The sequence below is a fragment of the Dendroctonus ponderosae genome, unplaced genomic scaffold, assembly GCF_020466585.1.
Source record: "Dendroctonus ponderosae isolate FM_Combo_2020 unplaced genomic scaffold, Dpon_F_20191213v2 Dpon_F_20191213_2, whole genome shotgun sequence".
NCBI classification, from domain to species: domain Eukaryota; kingdom Metazoa; phylum Arthropoda; class Insecta; order Coleoptera; family Curculionidae; genus Dendroctonus; species Dendroctonus ponderosae.
The window spans coordinates 10945741-10971727 of NW_026018165.1; the positions used below are offsets into that span (position 1 = coordinate 10945741).

The 25987-nt window shown below is 31.4% G+C and overlaps 3 protein-coding genes across 5 annotated transcripts in view; 1 reads left to right on the plus strand and 2 right to left on the minus strand.

Annotated features, from left to right (window-relative positions):
* LOC109546301 overlaps positions 1–25987 on the minus strand; it is a 520465-nt gene that overhangs the window by 104676 nt on the left and 389802 nt on the right. The window lies entirely within an intron of this gene.
* LOC109536805 (general vesicular transport factor p115) overlaps positions 1–25987 on the minus strand; it is an 84990-nt gene that overhangs the window by 44361 nt on the left and 14642 nt on the right. The window lies entirely within an intron of this gene.
* LOC109536806 overlaps positions 1–25987 on the plus strand; it is a 56293-nt gene that overhangs the window by 25095 nt on the left and 5211 nt on the right. For 2 of the 3 annotated variants that reach the window (XM_019903197.2, XM_048664033.1), the window contains exon 2: positions 2775–2847. The gene's annotated coding sequence lies outside the window, so the exon portion shown is untranslated. Of the gene's footprint in view, positions 1–2774; positions 2848–15086; positions 15266–25987 lie in introns of those variants that run through there. The other variant, XM_019903196.2, reaches the window with a different exon arrangement.

Here is a 25987-nt window from a genome sequence, read left to right on the forward strand (position 1 = left end):
TAAACATGATGAAGCCCTTTGAATTTTTTCGTTGCGATTTGGAGCATTGTGGTGGATTATTTATTTTGGATACCCGTTTATTCTGATTATCTTTCTGTTTTATAGTATTCTAGTCGGGTCGGACTTCCAGGCCTCTGATTTGCTATAATAATTTGGTTTTTCGGTCTCGATTAATTTTTATCGACCCATTTTGGTGCGAGTTATTCGTTTTCTTATTAACTTTTAATGCCTTCTTAGCTTACGATTGCATATAATATCATATACCTATTTGATTTGATTGTAACAGGTTTATAGTAATTTTCTAAATTATTTAAGTTTGAATTTTCTATCAAAACAAGATTTTTTAAAATACAGCTTAATGTTGCAAGAAGATTCGAATAGTCTCTACTGAAGTGTTTCATTCATTCAATATAATGTTTTCATAACATTTTCAAGTGCTTAGTGTTGCTAATATTCGATATTCTTATTGTTTATTTTTTTAAAGTAATTTTCGTATATTACATTTGTGTTCGCACAGCGTGTAATGATTAATTTTTTTTCCCACATGTATAAAACTAAAAACATTAATTTCTTGCACTGCAACGTTTGGAAACGTTGCCAATCTCCCAACTTCTCTCAAAATATTCAAAAAATATATTTTATTCCAAGTTTCAAAGCTCAACGACCGGAGTAAAAGCAAACAGGTTCACACGAAATAAGCTTAACCACATTACCTTTAGAGGGGTGGCTCAACCTGTTAAGGCAATGTATGTATCCCTTAGTTAAATACGAGGGGAGGGAATTTCTGCTTGAAAATTGCTTTCAGGAAAATAGGTGGCGGTAATGAATAATTTAGGCGACGTCGTTGGGGTTGTTAGACACCAAACCATATTTATTGAAAAAATAGTCCAAATTTAATTTCAAAAATTCAACGAAACCATCTAGTACTAATATAGCTTATGTACACAAGTCTTTTATATAAACTCCGAAAATATGTAATACAAAAGTGAAACATTTCGAAAATAGTTAACACACTGGTCAATAATAATAAGCACTGTTTTCTTATATTTAATGCTTACATCAATAAATTTCATTATTATTGAATATCTTCTGCCTTACAGCCCTAGTATATGCACATGTTACGCAAAAAGCATATGTGACTTTTCGCTTTCCAGCAAATTACCACTATTAAAGTGTACCGCTTAATAGACATAATCAAAACAAAGTATAGAGTAATGGGATCAATCAAAACGATGTTTATAGTCTAAATGTATAATTATTTACTCGATTCTAACATGTATAAATTGCGAAGAGAGGTTTTTGAAAGATGATCTAGTTTTCCAAAATCAAAACACACCTGGAACATGACTCAGAACATGAGCAAAATTCGTGATTTTATCTTTTTTAAACATGTGATTCATTTCTGTTAAAACTGCTTTGATCCCCGGGAGCTTTCAAAATAAGTCTGCGATGTTTTAAAGCAGAAAATGTTTGGTGATCCCCCCAGTACCCACGTGCTGCATAAGTAATCAATATTTGGGAAAACTGACAAAACAACTAGATATTTAACAACACTTTTAACATTATGAATCAGATTTGAATAATCGAAGAAGAAGAATTTAATAATCTATTTACGATACAAAAAACGCGTTGAACTGAGGGTAATAAATATTTGATAGTAATTGAAGAATTGAAGATTAAATGACAAAAACTTCCACGCTTGAACATTATTATTTGTAATTGCAAACGTAGTAAATAAAATATTTCTGCAATAATCAATTATAAATTAAACAAGTTTCATGAGTTTGTACAGATGAAGGAAGAAAAATGCAATTGCAGACGCAATAAAAACATGTAGAAGTTACAAAAAACGAAGAAAATTAAAGTAAATGTTCAAACTGGGCCCCATTGACTTGCTGACAATCAGCAAAGCGATTTTCAAATATTTTGGCAATAAAAAAATTAATCGAAGGGTGTCAGGTCGGGAGATCTGGCAGGCTCTATCCCTATTCTATCAATATACTTGCTTGAGGAAATTGTATTAAAATAATATCCCAACAGATTGTGAACAGTGTGGCTGTGGACACTTGGATATAATCTAGCAAATTCCCTGTGTTATATTTTCTTGCAGTAATTATAAGTAATTAGTGCCATTTAGTGTACTTGCAATAAAGCGGACCGATGATCGAAGTATCCTTCCACCGTCGTGTGTTGGTGTAAATGCCATCAAAATACAACTAAAGTCTATCAACCGCCTCACTTTTATTTTGGTATTTACCACGATAGTAACAAAGGGCCAGCATGTCTACTCTTTGGGAGAAGAAACTAATATAGAATAAAGGAGCAAAAAGTAGCTTTAAAAAGGAAATTGTTCTGTTACCTAGTGGAAATTTAATCGTCCTGTATGTAACTACTCGATCAAGTTGCGTTCTTTCATAAAAATCAAGATCATTTGTAAATTACATTTGGAGTGTCAGTTTTTTCAGTGATATTAAAAAACTTATTGCATTAACATAATTACGCATATAGTCATTATGTGAGTTCCGATTAGCATATCATAAATAAATATCAACGAAAAACAAAGCGCACGCTGTCGCTAATAAATAATTAAAAAATGATTGAATGAAGCAAGAATTTTTATAATTATCTCATTCATTCAACTTTTCTTTTCTCAAAATCAGTTGAGTTAAAGCTCCAAAATGAGGCAAAGTGTAATTAGAAAATAAGAAATGGAGAAAAAATAACCACTAACTAAGTGTATTTATATTTATCTTTAATATTATATTTATTTTTAGGATCTTACATCCAAATATGGTAGACGCGATTCAAGAAGACACTGAGCCACCCTCTGATCAGGGCATGCTATAAGTAAGTGTAAATTAAACTAATATCAAATTTGCAGCTTAAAGTTTACAAAACTGAGTTATGGCAATGTGTTTTTACCTAAGAACAACCAAAAATATATTTAAAGTTTGGACGACAAAGAGGTAATTTCCAGTTTTTTATAATAAATAAGTGCGATCTTATGAAAGTTGTCTAAGCGATTTTTCAATCTAATGAAAGTTAAAAGAAACTAATAATTTAGAATAATTATATTTAATTAGTTTTTCCAGAATTGTAATATCCTGGTTTAACGGCCCCAAAACCGTAAAGTATGAAACAGAGCCCGAGCGTAGTTTTTTAAAACATTCAGATTTATTCAGAAAAACCGATGAGTCGGCCCTCGTGATTATCGGCCCCTTTATTAATAATATCGAGTTATTTTAAATGGCTTTGCTGAATAGCTCCAGTACAGGGGACAATTTACACTCGTTTTTTTTTAGGAGAAATTTTAGTCCGCAATGGCCGAAAAACTCTCCAGCTTCCAGAAATAGCCGCGATAGCATATGTTTTGATTACAGCAAAGTTAATTTTTATTTTCTATTTATTTTGTCAAGCGACTTTATAAGCGGTTTATGTAATGGAAAAGTTCTTCTCATTTGTGGATTCACTGACTAATAATTTAAGATTGACAGGTATAAAATATATAGCTGCATGCAATTAGATCGTACCAACATCTTGACAAAAGATTATAAAACTGTAATAACCATGGGGTTACTTTTACCAAAACCAACAGAGAACGTTTCTCACTTAATCGATCACTTCTTTGCGGCCCTAAATATTTCGAAATAAATAGACTGTGCCCGGTGTCGTTTACAGATATGCTTTTGCCTACAACATATTACTTTTGAAATATGCTTTTAACAATTTTCAATCAATATTCAAGAACCGAAATGTCTTCGGAAATAATTCTTTTTAGTTTGAAGGTCTAAAGCTGTAATACATAAGGTGTCCTGTAAACACATAATCAAAAGGGTACTGCGATATTCCTCAGATCAAAGAAAGACGATCTGACTTAACTTTTACTAAGAAAAAATGTCTGGCTCCTCTGGTATTGATGTTAAGAGTTCTTCAAAAAAATTATCTTTTTGAAATATTGAGAGAATGGTACGATGGATTTTAAGCAAACTGGCTGTGAATTTGTTCCTTTCTAAGAATCATGTTTTGATGAACCAACGGAGTTCATCCGCTTTGGGCAAGTCAGGAATTTGTCAGTGTCGGGGTACGAAAACTACCAGAACTTTTTATTTGGCAGCTAGAATCAAGTGTTTTTTTGGAGTTGATGCGCTAATCTTTTCAGGACATTTTTGTCCTTTTTACAAAATCTTGTAGCATGCATAGTTTATTCACAAAAAATATTTCTGTCCTTTTGCCAACTGACAATTTTAGAAATTTGTTAACTTTTTACATTAATAAAACTTAAATTACGTTTTTTGGACTGTGGATTTGGTTCCTACGTCGGAGCCATATTTTGCTAAAAACTCGCATCTTCTTTTCGTGAGCTTTCTGATGAACGCAATTCGTACGAAAACGCTTCCAAACGACAACTGGGCATAATACTTTGCCATTGTCGGTCAGTTAAAAACTATAAAATCCGTGCCAATTAATTTATTTAAGAAAAGCATTATCGCTTACTAAGACACAACAAACAGAAAAATTTGTTTGCTCAAAAACTATGAATCCAAAAATGGTCAAAATGCTAAATTCAACTCAAAAAGCTCAATTAATTCTAGTTACCCAACAAAAAGTTCTGGTGGTTTTTGTACCAAGAAATTTAAGAATTTATCACTTGTCCAAAAAGTAGGTGAACTCGGTAGCTTCATCAAAACATGAATCTTACATAGGAACAAATTCACTGCGAGTTTCATTAAAAACCATTGTACCATTTTCCCGATATTGCAAAAAACATGTTTTTTTTTAAGAAATTTGACCATTCATATTAGAGGAGCCGGACTGTTTTTGTTAATAAAAGTTCGGTCAAATGGTCTTCATTTGAGCCAGAGAAAGGGTATATTACCTTCCGGACACCCTGTATTATTCCAGAAAATCCAGATTGTCCAAATGTTTTCGTAACTGGTAATAATAATAGTTATTGCCTAAATTAAGGCAATATTCCGACTATTGCTGATAATTTGATTTAGCTAAAAGCTATTTATGCACTCGACGTTTTTCACAGAAAAAAAGATCAGTACCTCTAATTTTGTTACCTCTAACCTACGTAAATAAAGGTGCAAATCGTTGGTAGTTGAAATAACAGCATTTCATTTATATCCAGTATCCAAGAATAAAATCATCTTTCATCGTATTTTCAAAAAAACAGTAAAACAAAACGTTTAAAAGGATCGAAAATAAATTACAATAACTTTAAGCCTGTCTATATCGGTCTTTGATTATGTTCTTCTTTCAAGCACTTTTAAATATTTGTATAAAGAGAATTTGAAATATGTCGTTGACTTTGCACGTATAAATATTGGTTTATCAACCTCTATTTAATGATATCCATTGAAGCGATTTAGAGGTACATTTCAGAAACAAATACTATCACTGTTCATAATTGAAGTATATGCTACAGGCCTACGTTATACATTCGGCAACAAATGAATATTCAAAAGCGGAAACCAAAGCGTGAAACCATTTTGTAATTTGCTATTCCAAACATTAATTTGTATTTCTTTTTTCAATCATATATACGATGGTATAACTTTGAACGATGAAGCTGCGTACTTGTATTTACATATATAATATTATTGGGCTACCCGGACAAGAGCAGTATTCCTCTGGTAGACTATATTCATATACGAGGGGATAATTTTGATCGATAATCTTGTGATCTTTCGCTGACACTCAATGTCGCCTAAAGAGTTGCTTGAAACTGGCATTTTAATAGTTTCTCAGATTTATTATTAATTACTTTTTAGTGATATAGTAAAACAGTTAATTGGCCAGTAAATGTGTATAATAAATCGAAAAGAATATTTTATAGCAACGAAATAAGTAGCAAAATGCAGTTAAGATTCCAAATGCAATTAATGGCAACTGTAGCCCATTTAACCACTGAATTGCGGAATCAGTTAAACAATAAAACCATCATCATCATGATTAGCCACAGGAAAAAGATTAGTAAAAAAGTGCGACAATTCCAACGCTATAATAATTACAACTGGAAGTTTGAATTCCGCACATTCTAATGACCCTAAATTTCTATTCTCACGACAGTCAGTAAAGAAAAGCATTTTAATTCGGTTTAATTGGCGTAAAAAAGGCGATTCGTGTGCCATAACCGTTACCTTAATCGCTTCGCATGACTTTTTGTTTAAGACATTTAACTGTAACAAATATTAAACTGTTATTGTCGTTATTATACTATTAACGTGTAGGCCGCCGATTTATCTTAATGTTTCGGTAATGAACATATATGATATTTAAAAAAAAAACACTTTTACCTTAAGTGCAATAGAAGTGTACACGTTTGTTGGAGAAAGGAAAGAACTAAAAATATTTCCAATTAATGTTTACAAATTTGAAAATTCAACATTAAAAGGTGATTATGTTTTCATCAGACTTCTGCCAAATTGTTCTTTGCCTATGAATAATTTTTCCAAATCACGTAATTTTAAATTGATAGAATATTTTATTATGCAACCAAAGTCGACGAAACGGAATATGACTGTTTTCGACCAATTCGGTCTAATTGAGATAACAAAACCAGAAAAAGCCATTAAGGTATCGAAAAATTGGCTCGTCAAGTTGCTTGTTCCGTTCACATGGCCAGTTTCGTCAAGATAATTAAAATCGTATTTTCACTTTTGCCCGTTTACGACCAAAATGTGGTTTTCGAAAGCTGCAATACTGCTGCTGTTTATTTTCATTAACTAACCGAGGATGCATTTCAGCTGACACCAGGCGCCTAATAAAACCAAATAAATGAGGTGTTTGGGGTTTTACCTTCGTAACGATGCCAAGATCACATTTATGTCCGGGTGTAAAACCAGTTGATTAATAGCCGGGTAAAGCCAAAGCTAAAGAAGCTTTTTACACGGAAAGTGTATCTTTGAGCTTCGAGTTTTAAGTCGCAGGAATTGCGAAAATATTTTTGGGAATCAGGGAATAACTATCGCTGATTTCATAACAATAGTTTTTAATCTTATTCCAGGTCATTTCAACAGCTTTTCTTTGCGGAGAGAGCATTTAAACACTTCCAATTTTCTGTTTTAAAGTAATCAACCCTTCTACTACAAGGCAAGTACAAAGATAAATATCATAATTGAACTAATGCAATCAAGTTTACAACGATTTAGACGAAACTCATTTTCATTGAAATTCTAGTCGTATTCAAAACACTCCAGTACTTCAAAAGGTCATCCACATGTGCTAACTACCACCAGATGTAAGGTGGTACAAACTGTTCCAAATTTGTCATACTTTTGATGTTGCCGACTTAAACTTGAACCTTGAACAGTTAAAAAAGCCACCAAACGAAAGGGATTGAAATTGGATATTTAAATGTGTTTAAAAATGGTTCTAAAAAAATGTTTTAAGTGTGTCGGTTATATTAGTCACAGGTTGGATTTCCAGTTCAAGTTACAAATCGAAGCTTTTGCTGTATAATAATTCACAGTAAAATTCAATATAGACAAAGAAATAAATGCAGAATTGATAGAGTGCAGAATTAATAGTGATGCAGTCAACTCATTAAACATCAAGATATTATAACGTGGATTTGATTAAAAAGGTTAATATTTAAATATTAATTATTAAATTAATTATTATATTGCCACTTTAAGTCATTATTAACATCATCAATCAGCATTTCCTTTGGGAGTTTTTTTTTGCGATCGCAACTGCACATCTTTTATCAGTCGATCGTTATCGTTTCAGCCCGTTCTGTCCATTTTATTATCTTCAATATTCTTCAATGCTAATTTCGACGTTTTCTGGCGATTTATTGTTCCTCATATCTTCTAAGCTGATATTAATTTCATCTAGGGTGTTAACTCGGATGAAATCTGATCTCTGGCTTTGTACTTTGGTATTATTACAATCTTACATATTTCTTTCTTGTCATAGCACATATTTTTCACCAGCATTTTCAGTTTTCTGTTTCCTCTATTACTTTGATTGTTTCTTTAGCGCTGTGTAGTTTTTCATCCATTTGAATGGATTTGAATATTTTTTTGTTAAAGTAAAGTGACAAGGATTTAATAATTAAGTCAATTTCTTCATTTTATTACGTTTCAAATGTTGAAGATCTGTATTGTATGTAATAAGTTAAGCAAATTAAAAGATAAAATTAGTCGTTCATCTGAAGGTATAAACCTAATAATTATAGGAAAATGTAGGAAAATAAAAAAATATAGGAAAATAATTTGGCTCTTGTGCTATGATCTACACATCGTTACCAACACAAAACAACAGAACTAAAATATATAAATTTATGCTGGGTTTACTGAAATAGCACCAATTTATTGGGAGAACACCATTCAATCCAAGTATAACGTTGATGACAACCAGTCAATAGATTGTTCAATTTATTCGCCAATAATTTGAGAAATAGGTCGTAGTGTAATATCGGCACTACCAATATTATTTAAATTTTTGAGTATCTGAAATAATAAATCTGCTAGATAAATCGAACACTATGTGAATTAATCGGTGGACATGTTTTCTAGATTATAATTAAGTGGCAAATCAATAAAACCACCTTTTGATCCGGGATTTTCTTCTTTTGGTCCACGAGCAACAAACTGCTGTTTCCAGGATCAAGTTCATCAGGTTGTAATAGTCCAGTTTAAAGAAAACTTATGCACTTATTGATATTAAAGCAGAGCTCCTGCTATACAAATTTGCACTTTACTTAAAACAATCCATATCAAAACGTTCTTATTAAGATATAATCAAGGCCTCTGGAGTGAAAATATCATCGAACTTTGATTCTGAATATATGAGAATGGCATATCAATTGAATGTTATGAAATAGTGTTTACAATGTCGATAAATCACTGATTGAAGCATAAAAAATCCATACAGATAACATGTTTTTTACCTTCAAGAAGGAGTGAAATCCTATCTTGAGGTCGACAATACTAAAAGGTCATATCGCACAGTTGCAAGGAACCCGTCAGAATGTTAATTCGCCATTCGGGATTCGCAAAAGCAAATTTATGTTTTCCGATATTTTGTTTTATTTTTGGGTTGAAAAATAACGGCATATGGGCTTTGCATGCGACGAGTTTGAATAAGAACAATATATGTCCTATGTCTTGGGATATACATATATGATATTGGTATAAACTCGCATTTTGATTATGTAAACTGTAACTGAATGAAGTAGTGTAAATGGAAAAGTTCCATATGACTCAGATGAACTTATTTTGATGGAATTTTATCGATTTTAACCAATTGAAGATGAATGTAACAATGTAAACATGTAATTTGTTTATCCTATTTCATTCGCGTGTTACTTTTGTTGGCAAGCTAATAAAACTGAAAATATAAACAACACGCAGAAAATGTTGATGAAATTATTGTCAATTTGTGATCAATGCCAAAGTTAAAAAATAATGAAGAGTTTTTAGCGTCTGAAAATTCTAAATTAAAAGATTTTTCGGGACTTGTCCGCTTAAGCAGCGACAAATCCCTTCCATTTAAAAAATTATAAAACGTTTTATAAAAGTTTCGATAGAAAAATGGTTTTTTACTAAATGTATTCAGTATTTAATGGAAGTCTTAATAACGACACAGTTAGAACGATTAATGTAGATAGATATTTCGTATATATTTTCACATTAGGAGTTTGTATCAATTGTACCAAACGGAAAGTAAAAATTAAGACTGCTAAAAGAAAGCGAACACCACCATTCAATTAGGAGGAGGAAATATCCCTGGAAAGATTTTCGTACGACGGCCCTTTTAACATTAATATAATCTGGACGCTTTTAATTTCAGAAAAGTGATAAGCGCCTGTTTTTTTCCTAAATTAAAAACTATTTGCCCATTTTATGAAAGAAAAAAAAAGATAAAAGCAGACAATTTATTTGGGTGATGTTCGGTTGTTGAGTAAAAAAATAAAAGTCGCTTCACTGCAGTATCCGAGTTGCCAATTCCTCAAAACATGAATATAAATCGGACAATTGTAAATAATAAAAGTGATAAACCCTTGATTTTTCTTAAACTAAAACTTATTTTGCAACTTTATAATTTTAATTTTATAATTAGGAAGAGGGAAGCACTTGATATTTTTAATAAAAACCGGATAATTTTAAATAATAAATTTGATTAACGCGTGATTTTTCATAAACTAAAAATAGGAGAAGGAAAGCTCCTGACATTTCTTTGTGTGACGCCCCGTTTTCGAGAAAAAAATAAAAGTCGATTTATTGCAGTACTTAAGTAAGTGCTCAAAACATATTTATTCTTTAGGGACTTTTTTAGGGAAGTTTTACGGACACCTATTGACACATTAAAGTATTTTGTATCAGCCGAGAAAACCGCTCTATTTCGTTTTAGTTGACTTACCTAGTATAATACGGAGGATTTTACTGATATATGATCTTCAATCTTCAAATACTGAATTTAGTGTTTGATATTTAACTAAAATTTCAAAAGTTTGATCATCAAAACAAAGTGTTATTTGAAATGTAAATTTCAATGCAATCAACTGGAGTTAATCCTCAATAGTACAGCATTTCCGTAGAATTTTGATAATGTGTAGATAACTATCTACCTGCTCATTTACAGCATAAACTTCTATAATTAACGCCTAGGCATAGGCTTCCTGGTTCGATATGGCCAACCCATTAGTATCCGTCAATAACTTGCATTATTTGTATACGTCTCAACGTTGTGAAAGATCCATTCTACCTACAACCAACTATTAGACTGAATATAGTTAATAATGCATTTATTACGTTCACTTTCCATTTTTATTATGCAAATTCATTAACATTTTTTTACCGTAAATCAAATAATTGGATAATTGTTCTAATAACTCCTATACTGGCAAATTATGCAAATTTAATATCAATGTAGGAATTTAGTTATCAGAATTTATTCATCCAGAAGTGATCATGCTGCAGAATTTGAAATGAGTGCAGTTTCAATTGAAATTAACGCAGTCTTATAGTCCATTATTTTATTGTTAACTTATTTCTTTATAATTAGCGCCAAACAGTTTTTTTTAAATTGTGTTATATACTTGTTAAGACAACAATTTTTCGTGAGCTTGAACCATTTAATAATTACTAACTGAATGCGTGTCTGTAAGACAGTTTCGATATTAATAGTTGCATTGACTTAAGGTAGGTACCTATTTTGCTAAACAAACTATAAATTCCGAGCAAAAGTTCTTTCACTGATTTAACCAACAATGAAATCTACGCGTGTGCTTAATTTTTTTTCCTTGGCTATGACCACATAATTGAAAATAGAAATGCCCAATTTATGTTATCATTCAGTCGAGATCAATAAAAGATTTACGACTCTCCGGAATCACAACACCAAAATACTGACAGTTTATTATTTCTGCTTTTCAGATTTTCCTCACTTGCAAAACTCGTGTAGGTTTTGCTATAAAAGGCCCACGTTCACTCATGCCACTGATATTTACGCAAATTTTTCCAAAAAACAATGGAATGGCGTAAATCAATCAAAATTGTTTATTATTTTGATCTGGAATATATTTGTTCTTTTTTACGTTTTTTTTTTGAACGGAACGATAGTTTAGAATTAATATATCCTCATGAAATATGCAGTTCTCAGAATTAAATAAAACTTAGTTTCACTTTAGAAATAATATCTGCGCAAGATGGAAACTTCCAATTCATAAAAAGGTGATCGATTAAACATGTGGAAACGCAGACAAATATTAATTGAAATTTTGAATAGCTGTTGATGTCTGGAATGTTTATTTCCTAAATTATAGGACATATTTCAATAAATTTTCCTGAAAAACTGAAACTTTTGTGCGAACTACAATATAAGCGTCAGCTTGTACTTGCTTCCTACTAACACTCACACTGTCCAAATTCTGAAGCAGCTTTGAAGACGTAAAGTGAACTGAATGTTTTCAACTCCCAGAGGTTTTCTTCTAATCAAATGTGAATGTTTCACTTTTTTTCAAATTAAAACATTTTACAGGGTGTGATTTAAGTGCATAGCCAAATTACAGAGATAGTTATTATGAAAGGGATTTGACAGGAAAAAAAATTAAAAATAAGGAATATTCATATAATTATTCAGTTTCAATATGCAGGTTATTGAAATAAAAAATCGTTTTTCTGCCTACGACATATCATTTCGAAAAAATTTAATTCTGGACTGGATTTGTGCGTTAGAGGTCGGCCTGGGTAATACTGTGTTGAGTTGTGTTCTTAAGTTGTTGCCGCTGTCTGAGTTAATGAGTTATAACTCATCGGTTAATGAGTTATGACTCATTAAATCAATCCCAACTTTTTAATAACTCGCAACGCTTTAAGAAAATAACTCATTTATTAAAACGAATTAAAGCTTTATGAGACCCGAGACTTGATTATTAACATCTAAAAAAAGCGTTAACATTTTTATGAGTAACGTTTTACCACGTTGTCCAAAAACCCCCTGACTACATCAGAGGCCAAACGCATTTTTTCAGCTTTAAAATTAAACAAAACCTTTCTCAGAAATTCAATGACCGGTGCTCGTTTAATACTTCTTTCGATGCTATCTAGTAACACAAGTTTGCAGCCGAAATAGACAATTTTAATGACAAAGTGACAACAAAACCTGCGAACAGCAAATAACGTGTTTTTTATAAAAAATATGACTGGAAGAGCTGAAGAATTTTTTTTACAAATTTTACAAAAAATTGAACAGTTGGCATTATTTTATATAACTGTATAAGATCATTGTTTTATTATTTAATTTCCTGTTTCCTTAAACTTAAAAACTGTAAATAATTGAAATGTCACGTAAAAAACATATCAGTTTAAATATGCTATTTGCATGCTTTTATATGTCTGAGCTTCTATCCTAATAAATTCTAATTGAATGTTGCTTCAAACTTCTAAGAAAAATCCAGGATTTCCTTTAATTTTCCACGAAAAATATCTTTACAGAGTGGTTCGGCAACTTCTCCTTTTAATGACTAAAATAAGTCCTACTCAAAGTCTAACATCGGTTGTGTAATCCGTCACATTGTGAAAAAAATTTCCTGCTTTAAATAGTGACATCAACAAGATGCAGGAAGCCAAAAGAGGACCGATGTATTGCCCTTATTTGACGAAGAAGTCAACCATACCTGGCCATTGGTTACTTTCTGTTTTGTTCAATCTTTATTTTAAACTTAACAAAGTACTAACCAATTTGATATTAATGTTTCTCACGTTTGGACTGAGAAGTGGAAAAACAATTTGTTATAGTTTTGCCAAATCATCAGACACATCTGAGCTGGCTGTTTATTCTGTCTTTCTTATCCGACTGGATTAATTATTATGTCTAGTCTTGCAGATATTAATATCTTATTACAATCTAAATTAAACAGAACGAAAGTCCTTTAAACGATTCTTCATATTATCTAACTGTTAATGATTTAATGATGAGAAACGCCAGCTCTAGTTTTCAATCAGCTTCAAAAAAGTGAATTTGATTAGTTTTTATTCGAATATTTTAAAATCTGATTCTCGCAATTAAGTGAACCCGGAAACAATTATCTACGTGCCAAGTGTAAAAATTCGCCTACTGACCAGGACCTTTTTTCATTGAGTTTCAAACGCAAATTAAACGAAATTAATTCTCAAATGTATCCGCTAAGGTAATCGGTACCATTGTCACAGTTTAGGCAGGTAAAGAAGGGCAATATTGTTAATTTCTCCAAAGTCACGTCCAAAAGATGTATAGTCTGTCAGTAGCGTCCCAAAATGGAAATATTATAATTGCATTTTTCGAAATTTAAATGAAAATGGGCAATTGAAATTCCAACCATAACATTATCTGGTGCTACTAAAGAAAAATTAAAGAATTAAGTAATTGCGTATTTCTCGTTTCTTTCTAGCCTTGGCATGGAACAAGGAAATATTCACATATTGCACATGCAGCGCTGTTTGCGTAAGTTAGTTAGCTTAGTTGCAGTTTTTTTTTTTTCTTATTAATTTTCCTGATAATTTAATCTCATGTAACATATAATCAGCCAATATAATCATATCATAACAAGGTTCAACCTAAAGTGATTTAAAAATTAAAAAACGATTAATAAGCAACGGGAGTCTTACTTTACTTTTGCAGCAGAATAAACAATTTTGCATGAGAAAAATTTTGAGTTTTATTAATGAGGAAATACTTACTAACTTTCACTTAACTTGGCATCATTTATTTTATTTATATATATTTATGGGACTATAAGGTGGTCACTTGGAGAGTACCTACAAGAAAAATATAGAAACAAACGTTTTGAAAATTTTTACAAGATTATTTTAAAATGGTCCCATGTTTGATCAAATTATGAAAATCTTTAGTATCAGGAAGTTACAGGTAGTTAGCTTTTGTCAAGTAGAATAAGCATTTGACAAATTGTGCCTTATTTTGGGTTTTCTTTCACAAAATATACATGAATATCAAATTTGCGGGTATGCTATTAGTTATGTGCGAATGCCACACTAACATAGCAAAAGTTGTAAGAACTTACACCAACAAAGGACTAGAGATACTGGACGATTGGATCCAGGAATTGAGGCAGATAGTGGACGACGTGTATTTACGTAATGTTAATGAGGCAGATTACCTTGAAAAATATTGTTGCCGTCCTTACGATCGAGTTTTGTTAAAATATCTCAGTTTTTGGGAAGAATTAATTTTTTTCTATTATTCCTGTACTGCCTAAGCACCCCCAGAGGAGCGACTCCAATTTTGAATCACCCTGTATATTTATATGTATGTTTATATAAAAGGACAATAATGGCGTGCCAGCTCGGTCAGTAAGTTTTAAGTTTTAGTTTTAGTTAATCAATAAAATTGTAATATGTATAGTCAAAAAATAAAATAAAAATTAACTCATGCGAACTAATTACCTACGACCTAAAGTGGTAAGATAAATATAAATCGTAGCACTTTTGCGTATTATCGCCCGTTAAATGGCGTATGAAAACCAATTGGTATGGTAAGTTAATTATAAAGGAAAAATGCAAAGTGCGACCCTGTAGTACTGTTTAAATCGGCTCTCCAGGGTCCGTCTATTGACATCTTGACTTTTCAATACTTATCTAAACGGACACGGTCCAGTAGTACTCTGAGGTTTGTTCGAAACACAATAAGAGGTACGACCAGAATCGAGTCGAACGATCACGTGCGTTTTGTTTATCAAACAGGCGCGATTTGTTTATTTTCAACGATTTTTGAAAAAGAGTGCTTTCATTTTGGATATTTTTAAATTTTAAAGGTAAGCGATATATTGCAGTATTTTCCGCTTAAGAGATAGACAGTCCTTTCTTCAGAGTTATAACTTTCATTTTGTACTAACATTCTGGATAATACTACTAGATAATTGTCAACAAAAGCACTGACATTGTAGTCAGTTATAAAACTGGCATTTTAAAGTGACACTTTTAATAATGACAGTTTAACATGTCACTGTCTAATTAAAGCATGACATCTCGAATATTCTGTATATGTCATTCATTGCATCTGACAATAATAGAACTCTCATGAAAGTGCTATCATAATGACATTCACCGCGATAGTCACATTATGAAAGTGCAAACAATCCGATTATCGTAAATACGTAAAGTTTTCACAATGATAGTTTTTGTGATGGTTGGCTGTGCTGATAGAAGATATCACGTATAGACAATAACAAATTTCCAAAAGGTGTAAATAACCCAGCAATAATATTGTGACATGTTTTGCAGAAGCAACTTGCTAACACTGATTGTTCACACTGAGGAAATATTTTTATGCAATTTATAGGTCGGGTATTTGCGACTGAGCAAACGGTTCCTTCAACTCACAGAAAACGTTTTTCTGTTTGGTGACGATAGAGTTTATCCGTAACAAAGCATTGTTCCAGTTTGTAATTTGCACTCAGAGATTAACCATCACATTCATTCAAATTAACTGTTTTCCGACGATGCGATGCAATTCCATGTTGGTAAATATTCTTGTAAGATCCCAATCATGCAACTTCTCACTGAAACAAACTGGTCAGGTGTTTGATTCAGTAATATACTCTGCAACGGAAGTGTGTCTGTTTGACTCAAATTTTAGGCGTGTTTGAACTTCTCATCTGGGCCTACAAGAACATTAAGGAACGTTTAAAGTAACTTTGTGACATATTGTGACGGTTGTTATAACACTACCCTTTGAAAAAGCAAGTGATACCGACTCATTAATCCATCAAACGATTTCACTGAGCTTAAACGCGCGCTAAGTCTGTCTACACAAGTCTGGGGATATACAGCCTAGACTCATTTATTACACATATCAATTCCATTTTACATGTAAAATTCTAAATATTATTCATTATTTGCACCTTCTTCTAGTTTTCGCAATACATTTTTTTTAAATAGTAACTCTTCCAATTTTTGCTTCTTCAAAAGTCACTGGTGAAATAAAAAACATTCAATTGCATCCATTAAAACATGTCGCAAATCTACAGCGCTAGCATTAAATAGAACTGTGTAAAAATTGATGCTTTTATACTCAAAGTTCATATAAACATATTGAGTGTTTATCGGCCAGAAACGCAGTTATAGTTTATTAACTGGTATAAAATCAGCACATGCCAATCAATTTTCAAAAATTAACAAGATTGAACTAAATTAATACTCGTTTGTTTAGTAGTAGACACTATTTGCATATCATGTGCTCTTTGGAAAATGTGTAAGTTTCCTCAAATTGTTATAATATTTGCGTTCTGTAATAGCAAATAATATTTTTTATTTGAGATTACCAACTTATTGATGAACGATAGCCATCCTTAAAAACTTTAGGTTTAATTCTTCAAAACGAATTTTGGTATGTAACAATTCGAAGCACTCAGTTTGATCGAGTTTAATATACCACGTTCTCAATGTAAATAGGCAGGCAATGTGTTGAAAAAGTTTTATATTAAATTAAGCGAATTGAGCTTAGGCGCCAATATGCATCAAAAAGTATCTTCAGTTTAAACAATGTAAGTTTTCCTGTATTAAAACCTAGAGTTAAAACCTGAAATATTTCTAAGATACAGTTTTTTGTAAAGTTTAATATTGTCGAACGTCGATATAATTATATTAGCACCTAGTCCGGCATAGAATTTAACGCAGAATTCAAATGTACGCTAAGAAATAAGGAAGAACTAGTTCAAAAAATGTAAAATTGATTTTCCGTTTGAAAAATAGACATAAATATCTTCAATTTTTGTATGAGCCGAATTATGTCAAATTTTAAAATTCATTTCACAAACATTAAAAATTGAGAATTTTATCTCCGACTGGAAAGTGTTGCACTGTGATTATGGAAACTGAAAAAGAGAGAAAGTAAAGTTGAGCGTTTAAAACTATGGTGTGAAACTAGAGGAAGCTTTAATCATGTACATGTTTTGCCCTTTACCTCCATATTTGAATAAAACCAAAGAGTACGTTCAATAAACAATGAAGTTCAGTCCATTTACCAAACTAGACTAAATTGCATCTGGAAGTCTGGTAACATTATAATAATTAAATATTGAAGAATAAGCTAAATCTACCTACATTCATCAAATTACATCTCACGTGAAATTTCGTTGTTATCAACTGTGTTACAATGAAAAATATTTTAAGTACCCATTTGAAAATTTTGCCTGAAATCTGTAGTTGTTGATATCCCTTTCTCTATTATGAATTTACACACAAAAAAAATCGGGTAATTTTCGACTTGGTTTTGTTCGTTTACACTCATTTTTTAGTCACTCGCGTTCGAATTTAACAATATGCTGTCCATTTGAATAGTTTATCTTTTTTGTTCACAAATGTTTCTGGGCAAATATCTTTTTCAGTTACTTTTTACTAATTGAAATTTACTACTTTCCGGAAGGTAACAAAAGACTCGTAGAAAGTAGTTCGAAAATGTTCACAACTTGCCAAATTTGTACATTTCAATTTATTATCAGGTTTGGTTTATATTCGATAATTATTTGTATTTTTTAATTATATATTTTTTTTGCACGAGATTTGTTCTTACGTTACATTTTGTAGAGGTATTTTTGTTTTGGGTAGCTTGCGTTATTTCTTTTTAGTTTTTTGTTGTTAATTTGTGTTAATTTTGATGGGTGCAGAACTGCGTCTTTAACGCGGACAATTAAAAACATAGACTATGGCCGAACTACCGATTTGTCCACAATACTGTAAAAATTTTCAACCGATAAAGATTCTTCAAATAGGAGCATTTCTGATAAAAGTGATTTGCTCGCATTCTATGTAGGTATTAGATATTCGGTCATAAATACAAACAGACTGTAACATTTTTATGAACCAGCATAGACACTCGCTTTACAAAAGTTTTTTTTCAATTTTTAATTTTTAAACAGGTTTATGTACAAACATATTTTTAAGTAATAAAATAAATAAATAGATGCATACATACTTAAATACGAATTGTAATTTTATATGTCTTTTATTGCACTGTTAAAAAAATTATCACCAATTCCTGTGTTCAATGTTTATATCTGCTTACTTGTTAAGTAATTTTGAAACTTGGTTGTTTCTTTGAAAATGTGTTCTTTACAACTCGATTCTTGATTTTGAATACAAGCTTTTTCCAAATTCATAAGACTAACACCTGCTAAAAAACGGCATTAAACCGATTTCCTATTTTGCAACGTTTGCAAACGGGCATAAATTGTTCACTATACTTATTTTGCGACTAGGAGAAGATAGCTCGCCCCAATTTACTTCTAGAGTTTGTTCCTTCCAAAATAAACCACTTTTAACGGCATCGCAAACTTGACCTAATGAAATTTCAGTTATTTTGGTTTTTTTTTGTAATAGTTTAGCTTGAACGGTTCTACAGCTTCAATGTTACTGGATAAAATCCCTCCAGAAATGCTCAATTGTCCGTATTATTGACTGCATATCCGGACTATTAACCAGCAAATGTCCGCATTAAAGAGGTACCAATGCATTGGCTAATAACTGATATGTTCATTAATGTTAAGCCGCTATTCCCCAAAATAGAAATTTGGGAACAGGCCTCGGGGCAACAAGCCTCAGCATGGGGGACGATGTTAGGAATACAAATTAAGTGGCGTGGCCGGTTTTCTTATGCAGAAATTTCAATACATCAATAAGCATCAATAAAGGGCAATCCGTTGAATGCTTACTGGAATGCGGCGGCTAAATCTATAGTATACACATTGGAATTAACTGCCCATTCAACATTTTTTATTCCTTACGATGTTTGGCTACTGCACATGTTAATCCCATTGAGGCGATTGTAAAAAATTACGCTGATACCTTTGTTGAGAAATAACCAGCAATTATAAGATCGAGGACTAAACCAGCAGCAGGCACATATGCTTATTATCTTAATAATAACAATTAATTTTTGAATATGCCATTCGAAAAAGGAAATAACACCGAACAAGAACTTTTTATCATTCCGGGTATTATACTAATTGAACAACATTTCGCATTATCAAAAGCGAATTAAAATGTTCACACTAACCATTAATTTATGGAGCAATAACAAAGATGTTTCCCAATTTTGGTTAATGGATCATTTCTAAATACGGATAACACTTATTGTTACATAAACTATTCGCGCCAGATTATTATAACAAAGATTTAACATTCAGCTGGCATTAACTACATCAAAGGAACCACTTTTATTGGTTCATAAAACTGCTTTACCTGTGAAAGCCAAGGTAAACTGAAAATAATGAGTATTGAAAACTGGATTTCTGGTATCGCACAATATTCAACGTCAGATAATGTCGAACATTTATTGTCCTCATAAACATTAATCAGAATACGCGGTCGAAGAATTATTTATACTACTTTGCAACCCAAGAAGTATGAAAAAAATAAACAATGACTGCTTAAACATGTTGGTACATGCCTTTTCGCTTGGTACCGATCTGTCCTGCTAACTTGCTATACAATATGATATTGTCCAAGCTGACGACACAAAAGTTACCCAATAACAAAGCATTGAATCGAAATTCCATTTGAAACCGATTCAACAACCAATAAATATCTCGAAACAATGTTTGAAAAATTCAGCTGCCAAATTACCTGCAGGAAATTGTTTTTAAAGTAAAAAAACACGTTTGCGTCCGACTTAGTTGATAAGAAAACGAGCATAAATGCGCTCAGCAAGCAACCTGTTGCATTTTAGGTACTTAATTGTTTTAATGACTGATTCAAGTTTTGCGTCAGTAACTGCGACAAGTTGCGATCTTTTCTTCAATTGACCGTCCTTGAGATGATTTGCGGTTGTTTTGCAACTTGCTAAAGTAGGAAGTTAAACCACGCATAAAATCTGATTAATGTTCGACAATTGGATTAACTCATGTTTGAACATGGCATTGATTCCATCTAAGCCTCTACAGGATCAATGAGGATTTAACACTGTACGCTATTTGGTTTCAAGTCATTACTGAAACATTATGAAGAATTGAAACTAATTAGCTGATGGCAAAGTCTAAAAATGTATAAAATTGAAGGTAAATATCTTCAAATTAATGTTAATAAGGTAGTTCTTCCGCTATTTGATATTTATGATTCTTGAATTTATATATGAAGGGTGAGTGAGAAGGAAATTAAATTTTAAGCAAAAAGATCATGTAAATGTAATTCTAGTTTAAGATCTACAAGGCTTTAAAAAATGTAAGAAAAAAATATAGTTTTAATTTTTTTCCCAAAAAGTGACAACGAGGTAATGAATCTCATTGTGTGCATACAATAAATTCTTACTTGTGTGTATTTTTTATAGTAAGCAAATGGTCCACCACAGTTTTTTTCTCAAATAAAACTATTTCTGTGTTGATGATCTAGGAAAAGAAAAATGTACTAGGCTAATTTTGCGTAGGGGCTTTATAGAGTTGGGGTTAATCGGCATATCAAAACATGCATTTAAAAATTAATTTTAGAGAAATCTGTTTAAAAAAATTTCTAAAACTTTTTGATACATCGTAGAATATAAATCGAACGACGCGATTTTGAGCTTGCATTTACAGGAACTTTAGTATTGTGATTTCGGCTACCACCAAATTTTTTAAATAATTATCATACTTTATTCTTTCCTTTAAAGGGTTCCCATCATTGTTTATTGTCCGTTAACCGTCTTAAATATCCACCCTTCAAATTGTCTTTTTTACATAATTTAAACTAGCGATAATAATTTCAAATAGTTTCAGTACTTACCATTAGTACCGTTTTATTGATACTAATCGAATATACACGCTAACGAAATTACAAATAAAAAATAATTTATTCGATTAAAGTGTTATTTTGGTATTAAGTATGAAATCGAAATTACACGATTGTTTTTGCAGAATTAGTTTCCGATTATGATCATAAATATACCGTATAATTTCGAATTTATAAATAAAATCAAAAAAGTGTGTCATAAATTCCTCTTCCATTGAACTCGATAATAAAAAGTACTTTTCCCTTTCTTATTTTTGATTGTGCTATTTTATGGAAAATTTTTCTAAATTTTCTTAAAATTTTTTAGTAATGTATTTCTCCTCTGTTGATCTTTAATACCCCTTAACTTCCTAATTACTCCCTTTTGTCACTCTAACAAAATATCCTAGTCGTAAAGTTAATTCAAAGTTTTCTAGTTATATCAGTGTTATTTCCGGTTCAAATATCCGAACAGAAATAATATCTACGCCGGAATAAATAGGTTTTCGTATAGCTCAAATAATAGACTTCAAAACGTGCAAAACGGTTTCCTGTTTAGCCTACAATAATTGTATAAATTCACTGAAATTTATAAATCTATTGAGCTTGTTCATTAATAAGGCACATTCAGATATTTGATGCGATTAAATAAATGCATCATTATTGATCAAAAATTTGAAAGTCGGCTTCAATATAACACCGACTTTGCTAAACTATCACGAATTAGGGATTGACAAAGTGTATTCTTCTTTAATATTAGTTTAATATAAGTTCCTTTTCTTTTAACAAATGCGATAAAATCCTTATTAAATAAAACGTTGAGAAAATATATAAATTCACTTAAAATGATCCCCATACACGATTAGTCAAAATGGCTAACAACAATGGAGTGGAAAGAACAAATAGGTACCAACTACTAAATAATAAGAACATTCTGAAATAAACGAGCAGATATTATAAATTAGGGAGATCTTTAATTAAGACGTAAGGTTTAAAATTGAAGGTGTACGGCCCCTTTCAAAGAACAATTTATTTAATTTTAAGCACGAATGGGATTTAGGGTGAAGAGGCAAATGTAAATGTAATGCTAAACTGTTTTTTAGTTGTTGCGATTTTTTCCTCTTTAGGTTCATCAAGTAGATTTATCTTGAAATATATTTCCAATTACTTAAAAAACACCGACTACTTACGAAACACAGTAAATAATAATTTTTGCACTTTGATTTCGATTATTTTCGTGCTATGAAATCCTTTTATCCAAAAATACAGTAAATAATAGCGTACGTTTTGTCAAGCTCTATTTAATGATAAATGAATTAAGCAAATTCATAACTGCATGCAAATTCATTCAGCAAAAAGGGCATAACAACCGACTTTGTAAACAGCGGAAAACTAAATAATCCAGAAAATGCTTTAAGATGTACTGCTGTTTATCAGAACAAGTTGAATGAAAGCTCGTTCTCACAATATTATCAGTAAATGTTGCGCTAGGACATATCAGGGACATGTACATATGTATTAATACTCTGACCAGTTCTTGTACATTTATTATTCTCAGTCAGCTCGATGACGATCTAGGCAGATTTAGCATAGATACGTTGAAACTGATTTATCCGAAATTAAATAATTATGTTTACAGTCAGCTGACAAGTGTCTATAAATTATAATAATATATTTACATTGCTTTGACGTGTTGTTTACCCAATGTCAATTAAGGAAAAAGTCGTGCGATTTGATTATTTTATGTTTTATAATCAGTTTGTTGTATATAGATAGTGATTGTGTTCTACATAAGGAAATTACTGCCAGGAAAACCATATAAAACGTACTGAGCAGATATTCAAATTTAAAAACGCTTAATAAGTTGTTGAACGATGAAATTAACAAATTTATATAAAATCTAGTCGAATCACCGAATTCGTTAATAAATACGGATTTCTCAATACGGATATTTTGCTAATTAGTTTTTGAATATAAGTCGTCTCAAAAGTAGCATATAGCTTTTTCAATTGAATTTTGGGACTTTATGATAAATTTTAAATACATACATCTTGTACAATATAACTTATTTCAATCATTTCTGAAGTTGGTAAATGGGTTTACTATAAACATGCATTTTTTTAGAAACTTTGTGTTCAACTAAGATGTTGACTCGCTTACAGTATTTATAACTCGCCCATTTTTTTGGACTTTTCGGTCAAAATCGTCTTCCAATGTATCAATCGGACTTTGTAAGGATGCTAGTTGAATAAATTATGTATTTTTGAGATTGTACAATGAGTTTCGAGCAAAACGTCAATCCTCGTTTTTTAGATGATGGTTTCGGCTGTCTTTTTGAAAAACTTTCGTAGGAGACCATAAATCATAAACAGATTGTAGTATTGATGAACTTATTTCGATAGTTTTCTCTTCAGAAAAATGCATTTACTTTCAAAATGAAGCGGCAGTAAAAAATACAAGAAATTTTGGAAATAATATTGACCTGTCCCAAAGCATTTACAATTTAAGGATGGAACATGCCTGTTGCCTGGTTTATTTACAGTACAAAGAATAATTATATAGAAGCAATATTTACTTAATAAAAGTACTAAACAAGTATCGGAAATGTCTTGCATACAAAATTTGATTCACGAAATCAAGGGCTTAAAAAAATAAAAAAATTTTGGCGTGGTGGCCACCTTTTCTTCCTGAGACAAAGTTATTTTATAATATATATACATATTTATAAATTATGGAAATATCACACAAATGCAACAGAAAATGTGAATTTTCAGTAAAACAAAAGTAAAAATCCGTGGTTTATTTTAGTGTCACTTGTAGAAATGCAGGTAAACTGCAAARGAAACTTAAAAATAACTGAACTTTAAAMATKATTAAAATKTTGATGCTTTGGATCTGATATTGGTGCGTTTTCTAATGGGACGCGCAGGGTTTTCTAACATTTTTARGTTCAATTGGATCTGCTTCATTCTTTTTTAAGTATCATGTGTTTTACCTATTTTTATCCAATTCATTTTCTTACGGACCAGAAAATTGCTGACCTAAGAATTTGTGAAATAGTGGAACATATTGTATTTTATACCAAATCAAAATTAATTCCTGGGTTTCAGTCATTTATTGTATTTATTACTCCAAATGTAGTATATTACTAGTATATTACTCCAAATGTATGCYAAGGCTTAARGTAGCAACAACGCTACACATAYGTATTTACATACACCGAAACGTATTTTAGTTGATAAATAGAGACAATAAATGACTGAAACCCAGGAATTAAATTTGATTTGGAATTGAAACACAGTCAGGAAAGTATGTACAATGATTGTATTTTATAGTCATATAAAAAACTGATTTTTTWATTTYTTCTGATATAGTATATCAGAAACACAAWCTAAGTGATCAAACGAGATAGGCTTTGTTTSAAACTAAATTTTTCGGGATGTCAGTYACCGTGAAACACAGTTTCCAGATGTTCTGTTCTAYGAAAGAAAGGGTCCTCTACGACGGTCCAAAGGTCTGAGAAACTAACCAKTTTTWGTTAGGCAGTTGCATTTATTGCTCTGGGATCACATTATTTYSCTTTATTATACRACATAAAAATGCAGTTATCACGGAYASWATGTCTGCAAGACAAKTRGCGTTTCGGAAAACAATAAAGTGCATGTTATGTAAGAACTTTGCAGAAGTTGCGTTTTMTKSAWGCAGACAAACTMMCWATTCAATTWMAATAAATTCCAATTTCCTATATAAAAAAAATTAAACGTTTGRAAATAATTTTCTATATGATTTAATATCATTTCGTTATTCAAGTACATAAGTATTTGAGAACATGCCTTTCGTCCGGATCAAGTTGTTTCAAAATTGCATTTGATTTACAAAATGAGGCCTAGTTCAGTCGAGAGACTTCTAGATTCAATAAAACCCCAAAGATACGAATCTAGCGGTGTAAGATCTGGTGAGCGAGGCGGCCAGATTTTTGTTCCATTATTAACCTCTTATCCATTAGTTTTGAAGCATTATTGCTCGTTCTGCTTTTGCTCTATTTGGGTAATCCCGAGTTTATCCTATTATTTAGTTGCTTAAAACAGCAACGGTAAAAATTACTTAAAATGCTATGAGGGTTGTACATTCTCTTCTTTATTTTGGTTGTTACTTTGGAACTTCATACTTCTGATCATTGAGACTGATATAAGCATCATCTTTGCTCTAAGTTCTAATTTCTAATTAGGATACAATACAATTACACCGTTTGTGTAACGTACTCTTCTAATCATTTGTACTTTAAGGAGACCAAATGCAATAAAAGTATCCCCTTTTTTCAAATTTTTAACTGCAAGAAAGGTGTTAAGGGTGAGAAGTTTTCAAATTGACATCCCGTATATACCCACAATTTTTAAGGGTGTTGTGAGCCATTGAAATAAGTTTTTTGTTTTAAAAATATGTGTCATGTGTATCTATATGTGAGTGTATATGTATCTATATGTGAGTAATCTTTGTTTGTCCGAAGAGGCTTTTTAGACCTACGCAAAATGTAACTTTTAGGAAAACTCATTAAAATACTACCTTTTTACTTCAAAATGTTCCATATCAAAACATTCAAAAAAGTATCCGTATATTAATTCCTCATTACCAAGTCGTGTTGACTAGAGATTTTCGACAAGTCCTAAGTAGGCCTGAGTAATACTATGTCTTAAGACCCTTATGGGTTGATCCCGGTCTGTGTGTCGCCACACCTGGACACTTACGGCGCGGCACTTTGAATAAGTTCATTTTCAGTTTGCAGTTCGTGAAGGCCA